Here is an 8,857-nt window from a genome sequence, read left to right on the forward strand (position 1 = left end):
AAAAATCTGTCTGTAATTAAATGGACAAAAACACTGCATTTTATTAAATTATTACAGATGGAAAATCTGTCTGTAACTTAAAATTTTTCGTCGGAGGCTATTGAGGTGTGTTCCAAAACCGGCCCCAAGTAGGGTTTTCGCTTTCCAAAGTGGGTTCAACTAATCCATTATACTCTCACAGCATAGAACCCTAAGCGGCACAATACACTTTCTGCTTCAACAAGTTCGTCTTCATTTTCTTCTTTCTTCGATCTGCATCTCTTTTATCTTTCAATCTTTACACTTAGCTAACTATCTATTATGTGTTCAATTTTCGTTTGCAGGAATGGCTGACGTAGTCCAAAAGGTTGGCGTTGTTCCAGATCCTACTCAGATCGATGTCAAACTTTTCAACCGCCGGAGCTTCAATGACATTTAGGTACTTCTTCTCTCCCCTTCTTCCTTTAATCAAGAAAGAAAAACACAATTGTTTTTCTCACTCTGCGAATTAATGTTTCATGAGCTAAAATAACAAGGAGTTTTACTTGTTGTTTTCTGTTATTTCGTATTTGAATGTTTAGCTTTAAGTTCAGCGTAGTTTCTTTTATGAAGTAATCTGTTTCAATTATTAATGAAATAAAAAAGTTTTAATATAATGCATTTCATTTTTTCTACTAAGATGAAGCTAATTGTGAGTTAAATTAACTAAACCGTGGACCGAAACTGTTAGATCACTAGTTTGTAGCTCAATTGGTAGTTAAAGTGGCTATTAAGAAACATTTGAATTCTGATATAGCAATCATAGTAGAACCTTAGTGATCTCAAACATTTTGAGGCTATTGAGGTTTTAATACTTATAATTAACTCTACAAAGTGAAACATAATTGTTCGATGCACTTCCGTGTTAGCAGTTTTGGTATGTTCTGTGATAAATTATAATTCATTTGTTTTTACACTGGCTGGGTTTTTGGCTTGCCTACAGATATTTCTATCTTGGCCTATTCGATAGCGAACTAGAGGCTACAAGGTTTTACCAATCGTATATCGAAATTCCTTACACTAATTGCCTTAAAAAAATTTTGGATTCCTTATTTTTAATCGCTTCAATCTTCTTTTTCTTTTCTGATATTTTAGTGTTCTAACATTGCAAAATTGATTAACATAATATTTCATCCTAGCTTTATAAAACTAAACATAATATTTCACTCTCCTCCTCCTTGTCTTCCTAAGCTTCTTCCGCTTCTCTTCTCTTCACATCTTTTTATTTCAATAAAAACCAAAACTACTACTTGTCTCTTTGCCTCATTTCCAAAACAACCACTGCCTTAAGCTTAGTGTGAAACCAAATCACTTTCATTCATTCATATACATAAGAGAGAGAGAGAGAGAGAGAGAGAGAGAGAGAGAGAGAGGAATACTATATATTCATCAAACTTTTCCCTTTCCTTTTTCCCTTCTTTTTCACCGGGATTTCAGATACCATTTTCCTCAATATTAACTATCAAGTATCAACTCTATTACTACACATGACTTCTTTGACTATCAAGAATTTTGATTATTATTCGTTTTTTCTCCGGTTGTTTTGTTGCAGTGCGACATTGATTACGACGTATTTGATGAGAACATGGAAGGGAACATGATAACCATAGCAACTATTTTCTGCAATTCAAATTTTTACTAGCAACACTTTCAGGTTTTTCTCTCTCTCTCTCTCTCAAAAACTTTTTCTTTTTTTGTTGGTTCAGGGGGTTATGTTTGTGAGCATAATGATTTAGTAGTAGGTTAGTTAATTGATGAATTGATATTGAATTTCAGGGAAGAGTTTGAGACAGGGGAGTGTGAAACAAGGGATTCATGTAGTGATACCTTTAGCGATGAGAGTGAGTGTGAGAAGTTATGGAGATGGGATAGGAGTTCCTCAGAAGAATGTGGAATGAATAATGTAGAACAAAATTCTCATCAATTGCATTTTAATGATAGATTAGGTCATCTCTATTGCCAATACTTTGAGAGATCAACTCCATATGGAAGAGTTCCTTTAAGGGATAAGGTAATTTAATTTTCTTAGGCCATATCTTACTTCAATAAATTTTATTATGTTTGTTTATTGTTACTACTACTACTACTTCCTTCAATGGGGCTGCATCAGTCATCTATATCTATCTTCTGCTTTTTCTGACCTTAATGAGGTAAGAACCAACTGATTAGCGATAGAATTTTGGGAAAGTACTCAAAGGTGTTTTGATTTAACCAAAATTCAATGAATGATAGCTAGCCATCCGTAGAAGTTAGTAAAAGATTTTTTTTTTTTTGTCTTTTGACTTTTCAGTATGAATCTAGTTAAATACATATTCTCTTTTTTTTGAATATTTTCATTTTTATTAGTATACATTTCTTTATAAAATTTCCCTTTTCTTCTTTTAAATTAAACAAATAAAAGTTCCTCTAACATAAGAGTTAGCATTATAAAAAAACTATAAAGATTCCAATAATGGTTTATGACCTTTTTTTCTTTTTTTTTCCAATAAAAGTTACCACCCTTTCAACTTGACCTTAAATTCTTCCTCAGAAACAAACTTCTCTTCCTGCCCTCATTCTAACAACACATAAGTTTCAGTCCTCTCATTCGTCCTTCTTCGCCGCAGCCCAAAAAATTATTTAGAGAATAAATACAAGTACTATATGTTTAGAATTTTGGTTCTTCTTGTATGAAAAATTGTTAGTTGCTTCTAAGCTACATCTTATAGATTTTCTGGTTGCATGACACATTGTATGCATATAATCCATTAGTCTACTATACTATGAACACTGAAGTTCTCAACCCTTAATTGATCTCAACCCTTAACACTTGAAGAGTTTAATATTCCAACAACAACAAAATCAGCAGCAGCAACAAGTGGTAGAGTGGAAGAAAACATGTCTAATTTAACTTCAGCTTCAAACGAGGTAATAACAGTGTTTCCTCAGTACAAGAACTGAAATTGGAACCTTCATGACTCCACCACCAACATCATCTGAGACTTTTACACAGCCACCATCAAAGAAAAAGAGAAACCTTTCCGGCAATCCAGGTTCCCTTCTTCTTCCTTAGCTTCGTTTTTTTGTATATCACCATGTGGTGGATGAAGTCATGTCCTTTCGTTTGTATATTTGCATTAGTGATTTTACCCAAAAGTTTTCCTAATTCTGCATTGGTAACTTAACATCGTTGATGTATGGAAAACTATCCGACACAAAACTCACCGGCAAGTGCATCGGGTCGCATCAAGTAATAAAACTCACGGGAGTGAGGTCGATCCCATAGGGATTGAAGAATTAAGCAATTTTAGCTTAGTGGTTGATTTAGTCAAGCAAATAAAAGTTGAGTTGAGTGATTTGTGATTGACAAAAACTAAATTGCATGAATTGTAAAGGGGAGTGGGTGAATTGCAGAAAATTAAAGAGAACAAAAGGAAAAAGAGCTGAATCTTAAAGTGCAAGTAATATAAATTGCAGAAACTTAAATTGCAAGAAATATAAATTGCAGAAACTTAAAGTGCAAGAAATCTTAAATTGCTTGAATCTTAAATGGGTTAGGGATATGGGATTGCAGAAATTAAACAAGGAAAGTAAAATTCAACAAACGGAAAAGTAGAAGATGGATTCAATTAAACTGGATCTTAAATGAAAATGAAAATAAGATTGGTGTAGCAATGAAACAAGGAAATTGAAATTGAAAAATGTAGATCTCAGGACTCAAGAGACTAGATAGCCAAGTCTAGATCTCACTGCCTTCCTAGATCCAATTTCAGAACACAATTGCAAGAGAATTAAAGATCCAGCAGTGAAATAAAGGAATTCAAATATCAATTTCTCAATTGCCGTAACTCAAAGCAAAGAAAGATCTCAAGGTGAGATTTAGACAGAATTTCCTCAATTCTCAACACCCAAGACTCAAGCAAGTATGCAGGAAATGAAAACAAGAAAACTCAGAGGAAGAGAATTCAATTCTCCTCCCAGAAACTAACTAAAAATGCAAAGTGAGCTCCCTCTGTGAGTACTACGAAAATTCTAAAAGAAAACTCCAAAAGGAAAAGCTCCCCGAAAAATTAAATTCTAAGCTATTTATACACTCTCTTCAAATGATCTTCAAGCCTTGAATTGGGCCCTTGCTATTAATGGAATTGGGTTGACAAAAGCCTCTGTTGATTGCTCTTGGTATTGGGAAGAAATCCGTTTGCAACTTGGGCCTTGGGGATTTACGTTTGAGTCAACGTTTGAGGCAAACGTTGACTCAAACGCCTTCGTGTGCCAATTATGCAGCTCGGCCATGTTCTGCTGCCATCCATGTTTGAGCCAACGTTTGAGGTCAAACGTGAGCTCAAACGTGGCCCTTCCCTTGCTTCTCTTCTAGCCAACATTTGGCCCAACGTTTGAGGCAAACGTTGGCGCAAACGTGGCTCATCCAAGGCATCAATCAGGGGTATCCTTCCTTGCTTCTTGTGGCGCCAACGTTTGACCTCAAGTTTGAGGCAAATGTTGGCACAAACGTTGGCCTCCCTGGGTGAAATTTCTTAGCCAACGTTTGACCTCAAGTTTGAGGCAAAAACTTTGGCGCAAACGTGGGCGTGCCTCCAGGGTATGATTGCTCTCTGCCTCACGTTTGAGTCCAAGTTTAAGGCAAACTTGAGCTCAAACATGAGTCCTTCCTCTTGCCTCTTGCTATCCCCTTTTCTTCAACCTTCTTCCAAGCCTTTTTCCACCTATCATCAATCAACAATTGCATCAAAGCTATGCTATAATCATGAGAGTTCTTCTTCTTATTGACATATAAGCAATTATAGCACAAAAACTCATGAAAATGCATCAATTCATCCATGGTTGATTGAATCTAAGAAAACATGAAATTCCACCCAAATGGCTTACTTGTGGCTCAAGAAAGTGCATAAAACTTATTGAAAACAAAGAAAAAAACTAGTAAAACTAGGCTAAGATGACTTATCATCAATCGTTAACTCCAAACATCTGCTGGCTTTATATATATTGGATAAGGTTTCTTTAATTTTTGTTTCTCTCTCTGTTGTAAACAGATAAGGCCCCTTTCTAATGTTGTCAATCTTCATTCACGTTTTTGTCATTTTGACATCAAACTCATCTTATATTAAAAAGGTGGTTAAATTTGACTTAAGCAAGTATGATTTGGTGTAGGTTTTCACTAAAATCAAGGTGCTTGTTATGAAGCCCGATGCTCTTCGGGCTGGGATAAGTGCTAGCGATGCTGCAAGGACACTTGGAGTTACCCCAGCAGTGGCGAAGGAGCATCTTCTATCTACTGAGAGCAAGGGTATGGTAGTGCTTACTACTTCAATAGTTTTCGGGTATGCTCTTTGGGTAGTGCTTACTACTCCAATGTTTCATCAATTTGTTCTTGTCTTGGTTTCCCATCCCTTCAATTTCATTTTGATAATAGAGATGTGCTCTTTTCTAAATTTGTTTATCCATTGCATGTTGCAACAAGAGTTTGAAATACATGTACTGAATATATTCAAATTTTCTATTTCGTTTTATAGGAGGCCAAGCAAATGGCACATCCAGCCAATTTGAAGCGGATTCTACAAACACAACTGTGAGTTTCCCACTCAGTTATTAGCTTTTGTATTTTTATGCTTTCTCCTTACCGATATTTTATGATAGATATTTGTTGGAGGACTCAAACCTAATGTTACAGATGAAGATCTTAGGCAGTAATTCTCTCAGTATGGTGAGATAGTATCTGTTAAGATACCTGTTGGAAAGGGGTATGGTTTTGTCCAATTTGCAATCAGGTAAACTTTCTGGCACTCTCAAATCATTGATTTTTCATGGAGCCAAAGAGGACATGTTGCCTATTCTCTTTATTTATGTAATAACTTCATATCATTCTCACAACCACCTCTCCAAAAATAAAGCTGAAGAGGCATTGCAGAAGCTAAATGGGACAGTGATTGACAAGCAAACAGTTCATCTTTCTTGGGGCCGTAATCCAGCAAATAAGCAGATAATTTTCTCTTTTGTGTACTCTCATGCATGTTCAAATAGATTTTCATGGCCAATAACTGTCTCAAGTCATATAGGGATATAATTTATTGCACTTAACTTAAGGGATGTGAACTTTTTTGGTCCTTGGCTGCTTATATCAACAAATTTAAAGTTTTCTGAATTCATTTTAAAAAATATTATTAGAACATTAGTGATAGAATAGTACTGATTGGATTTTCTTCATGTTGTATGTCTTTAAATTGCATTTGTGATGATTCTCAATGGGTATTTCTTTGGAGAACAATTTAGAATGGACTTTGGTGGCAACCACTGGAGTGGCACTTATTACGAAGCCCCTGTTTATGATGGTTATGGATATGCATTGCCTCCTCCTCATGATCCAAGCATATATGCTGCTGCCTACGCTGTTTACCCTATCTATGGAGGCCACTGATGAGCGGATAATTTATACGCTTTTTGGCATTGTTTTTAGGTAGTTTTTAGTAAGTTCAAGCTACTTTTAGGGATGTTTTCATTAGTTTTTATGTTAAATTCACATTTCTGGACTTTACTATGAGTTTGTGTGTTTTTCTGTGATTTCAGGTAAATTCTGACTGAAATTGAGGGATTTGAGCAAAACTCTGAAAAAGGCTGACAAAAGGACTGCTGATGCTGTTGGATTCTGACCTCCCTGCACTCGAAATGGATTTTCTGGAGCTACAGAACTCCAATTGGCGCGCTCTCAACGGCGTTGGAAAGTAGACATCCAGGGCTTTCCATAAATATATAATAGTCCATGCTTTATTCGAAGATTGACGACATAACTTGGCGTTAAACGCCAAGTTCATGCTGCTGTCTGGAGTTAAACGAAAGAAAAACGTCATGATCCGGAGTTGAACGCCCAAAACACGTCATAACTCAGAGTTCAACTCCAAGAGAAGCCTCAGCTCGTGGATTGATCAAGCTCAGCCCAAACATACACCAAGTGGGCCCCGGAAGTGAATTTATGCATCAATTACTTACTCATGTAAACCCTAGGAGCTAGTCTAGTATATATAGGACATTTATCTATTGTATTAGACATCTTTGGTCTCAGTTTTACTTTATTCTTCATCTTAGGAGATCATTGATCACGTTTTGGGGGGCTGGCCATTCGGCCATGCCTGAACCCTTTGCTTATGTATTTTCAACGGTGGAGTTTCTGCACACCATAGATTAAGGGTGTGGAGCTCTGCTGTACCTCAAGTATTAATGAAATTTTACTTTCTTTTATTCAATTCCTCTTTTATTCTTATTCCAAGATATTCATTCGTACCCAAGAACATGATGAATGTGATGAGTTAGATAACCCTCATTATCATTCTCACTTATGAACGCGCGTGATTGACAACCACTTCCGTCCTACATGCAACAGAGCTTGAATGTGTATCTCTTAGATTCCCCAACAGAATCTTCGTGGTATAAGCTAGATAGATGGCGGCATTTATGAGGATCCGGAAAGTCCAACCTTGTCTGTGGTGTTCCGAGTAGGATCCTGGGAATCCGGAAAGTCTAACCTTGTCTGTGGTATTCCGAGTAGGATTCCGGTAATGAATGACTGTGACGTGCTTCAAACTTGCAAGTGCTGGGCGTTAGTGACAGACGCAAAAGAATCAAGGGATTCTATTCCAGTAGGCGCGGGAACCAACCAGTGATTAGCCGTACTGTGACAGAGTGCGTGAGCATTAGTTTTCACTGCGAGGATGGGATGTAGCCATCAACCATGGGTGATGCCTCCAGACTGATTAGCTGTGCGAGTGACAGCCGCATAGGATATTTTCCCGAGAGGATTGAAAGTAGCCACAGCTGATGGTGAACCCCTATACACAGCTTGCCATGGAAAGGAGTAAGAAGGATTGAGTAGAAGCAGTAGGAGAGCAGGCGTCCTTGGGCTCTACAACATCTCCATCCGCTTATCTGAAATTCCCACCAATGAGGCTACATAAGTATCCCTTTTATTATTTATTTTCTTATTTCTATTTTCTTAGTATTAATTTCCGAAAACCCATAAACCATTTTAATCTGCCTGACTGAGATTTACAAGGTGACCATAGCTTGCTTCATACCAACAATCTCTGTGGGATCGACCCTTACTCACGTAAGGTTATTACTTGGACGACCCAGTACACTTGCTGGTTAGTTGAACGGAGTTGTGAATTCAGCTGCTGCCCCTTAGAAGCCTTCATCTCAAAATAATTAGAACATGGATCACAATTTCGTCCACCAAGTTTTTGGCGCCGTTGCCGGGGATTGTTCGAGTATGGACAACTGACGGTTCATCTTGTTGCTCAGATTAGGTAATTTTCTTTTCAAAAATCTTTTTCAAAATTTTTCTTTTCTTTTTCAATTTTCTAATTATATTTTTCGAAAAAATTAATAAAAATCCAAAAAAATTAGAAAATCATAAAAATCAAAAATATTTTGTGTTTCTTGTTTGAGTCTTGTGTTAATTTTTAAGTTTGGTGTCAATTGCATGCTTTTAAAAATTTTTCTTGCATTTTTCGAAAATCCCATGCATTCATAGTGTTCTTCATGATCTTCAAGTTGTTCTTGACAAGTCTTCTTGTTTGATCTTGATGATTTTTTGTTTTGTGTTGTTTGTTGTTTTTCATGTGCATTTTTACATTCATATTTTCCATGCATTAAAGATTTCTAAGTTTGGTGTCTTGCATGTTTTCTTTGCATCAAAAATTTTTCAAAATTATGTTCTTGATGTTCATCATCTTCAAAGTGTTCTTGGTGTTCATCTTGACATTCATAGCATTCTTGCATGCATTTTGTGTCTTGATCCAAAATTTTCATGTTTTGGGTCATTTTTGTGTTTTTCTTTAAAAATTCAAAA

At 36.3% G+C, this 8,857-nt stretch overlaps 1 pseudogene; it reads left to right on the forward strand.

Moving 5' to 3' along the window:
• The first annotated feature begins 377 nt into the window (after nucleotides 1-377).
• Nucleotides 378-6,430, forward strand: LOC130978298 (polyadenylate-binding protein RBP47C-like; annotated as a pseudogene).
• Nucleotides 6,431-8,857: the final 2,427 nt, after the last annotated feature.

Source organism: Arachis stenosperma, chromosome 1, assembly GCF_014773155.1.
Source record: "Arachis stenosperma cultivar V10309 chromosome 1, arast.V10309.gnm1.PFL2, whole genome shotgun sequence".
Classification (NCBI taxonomy): Eukaryota; Viridiplantae; Streptophyta; class Magnoliopsida; order Fabales; family Fabaceae; genus Arachis; species Arachis stenosperma.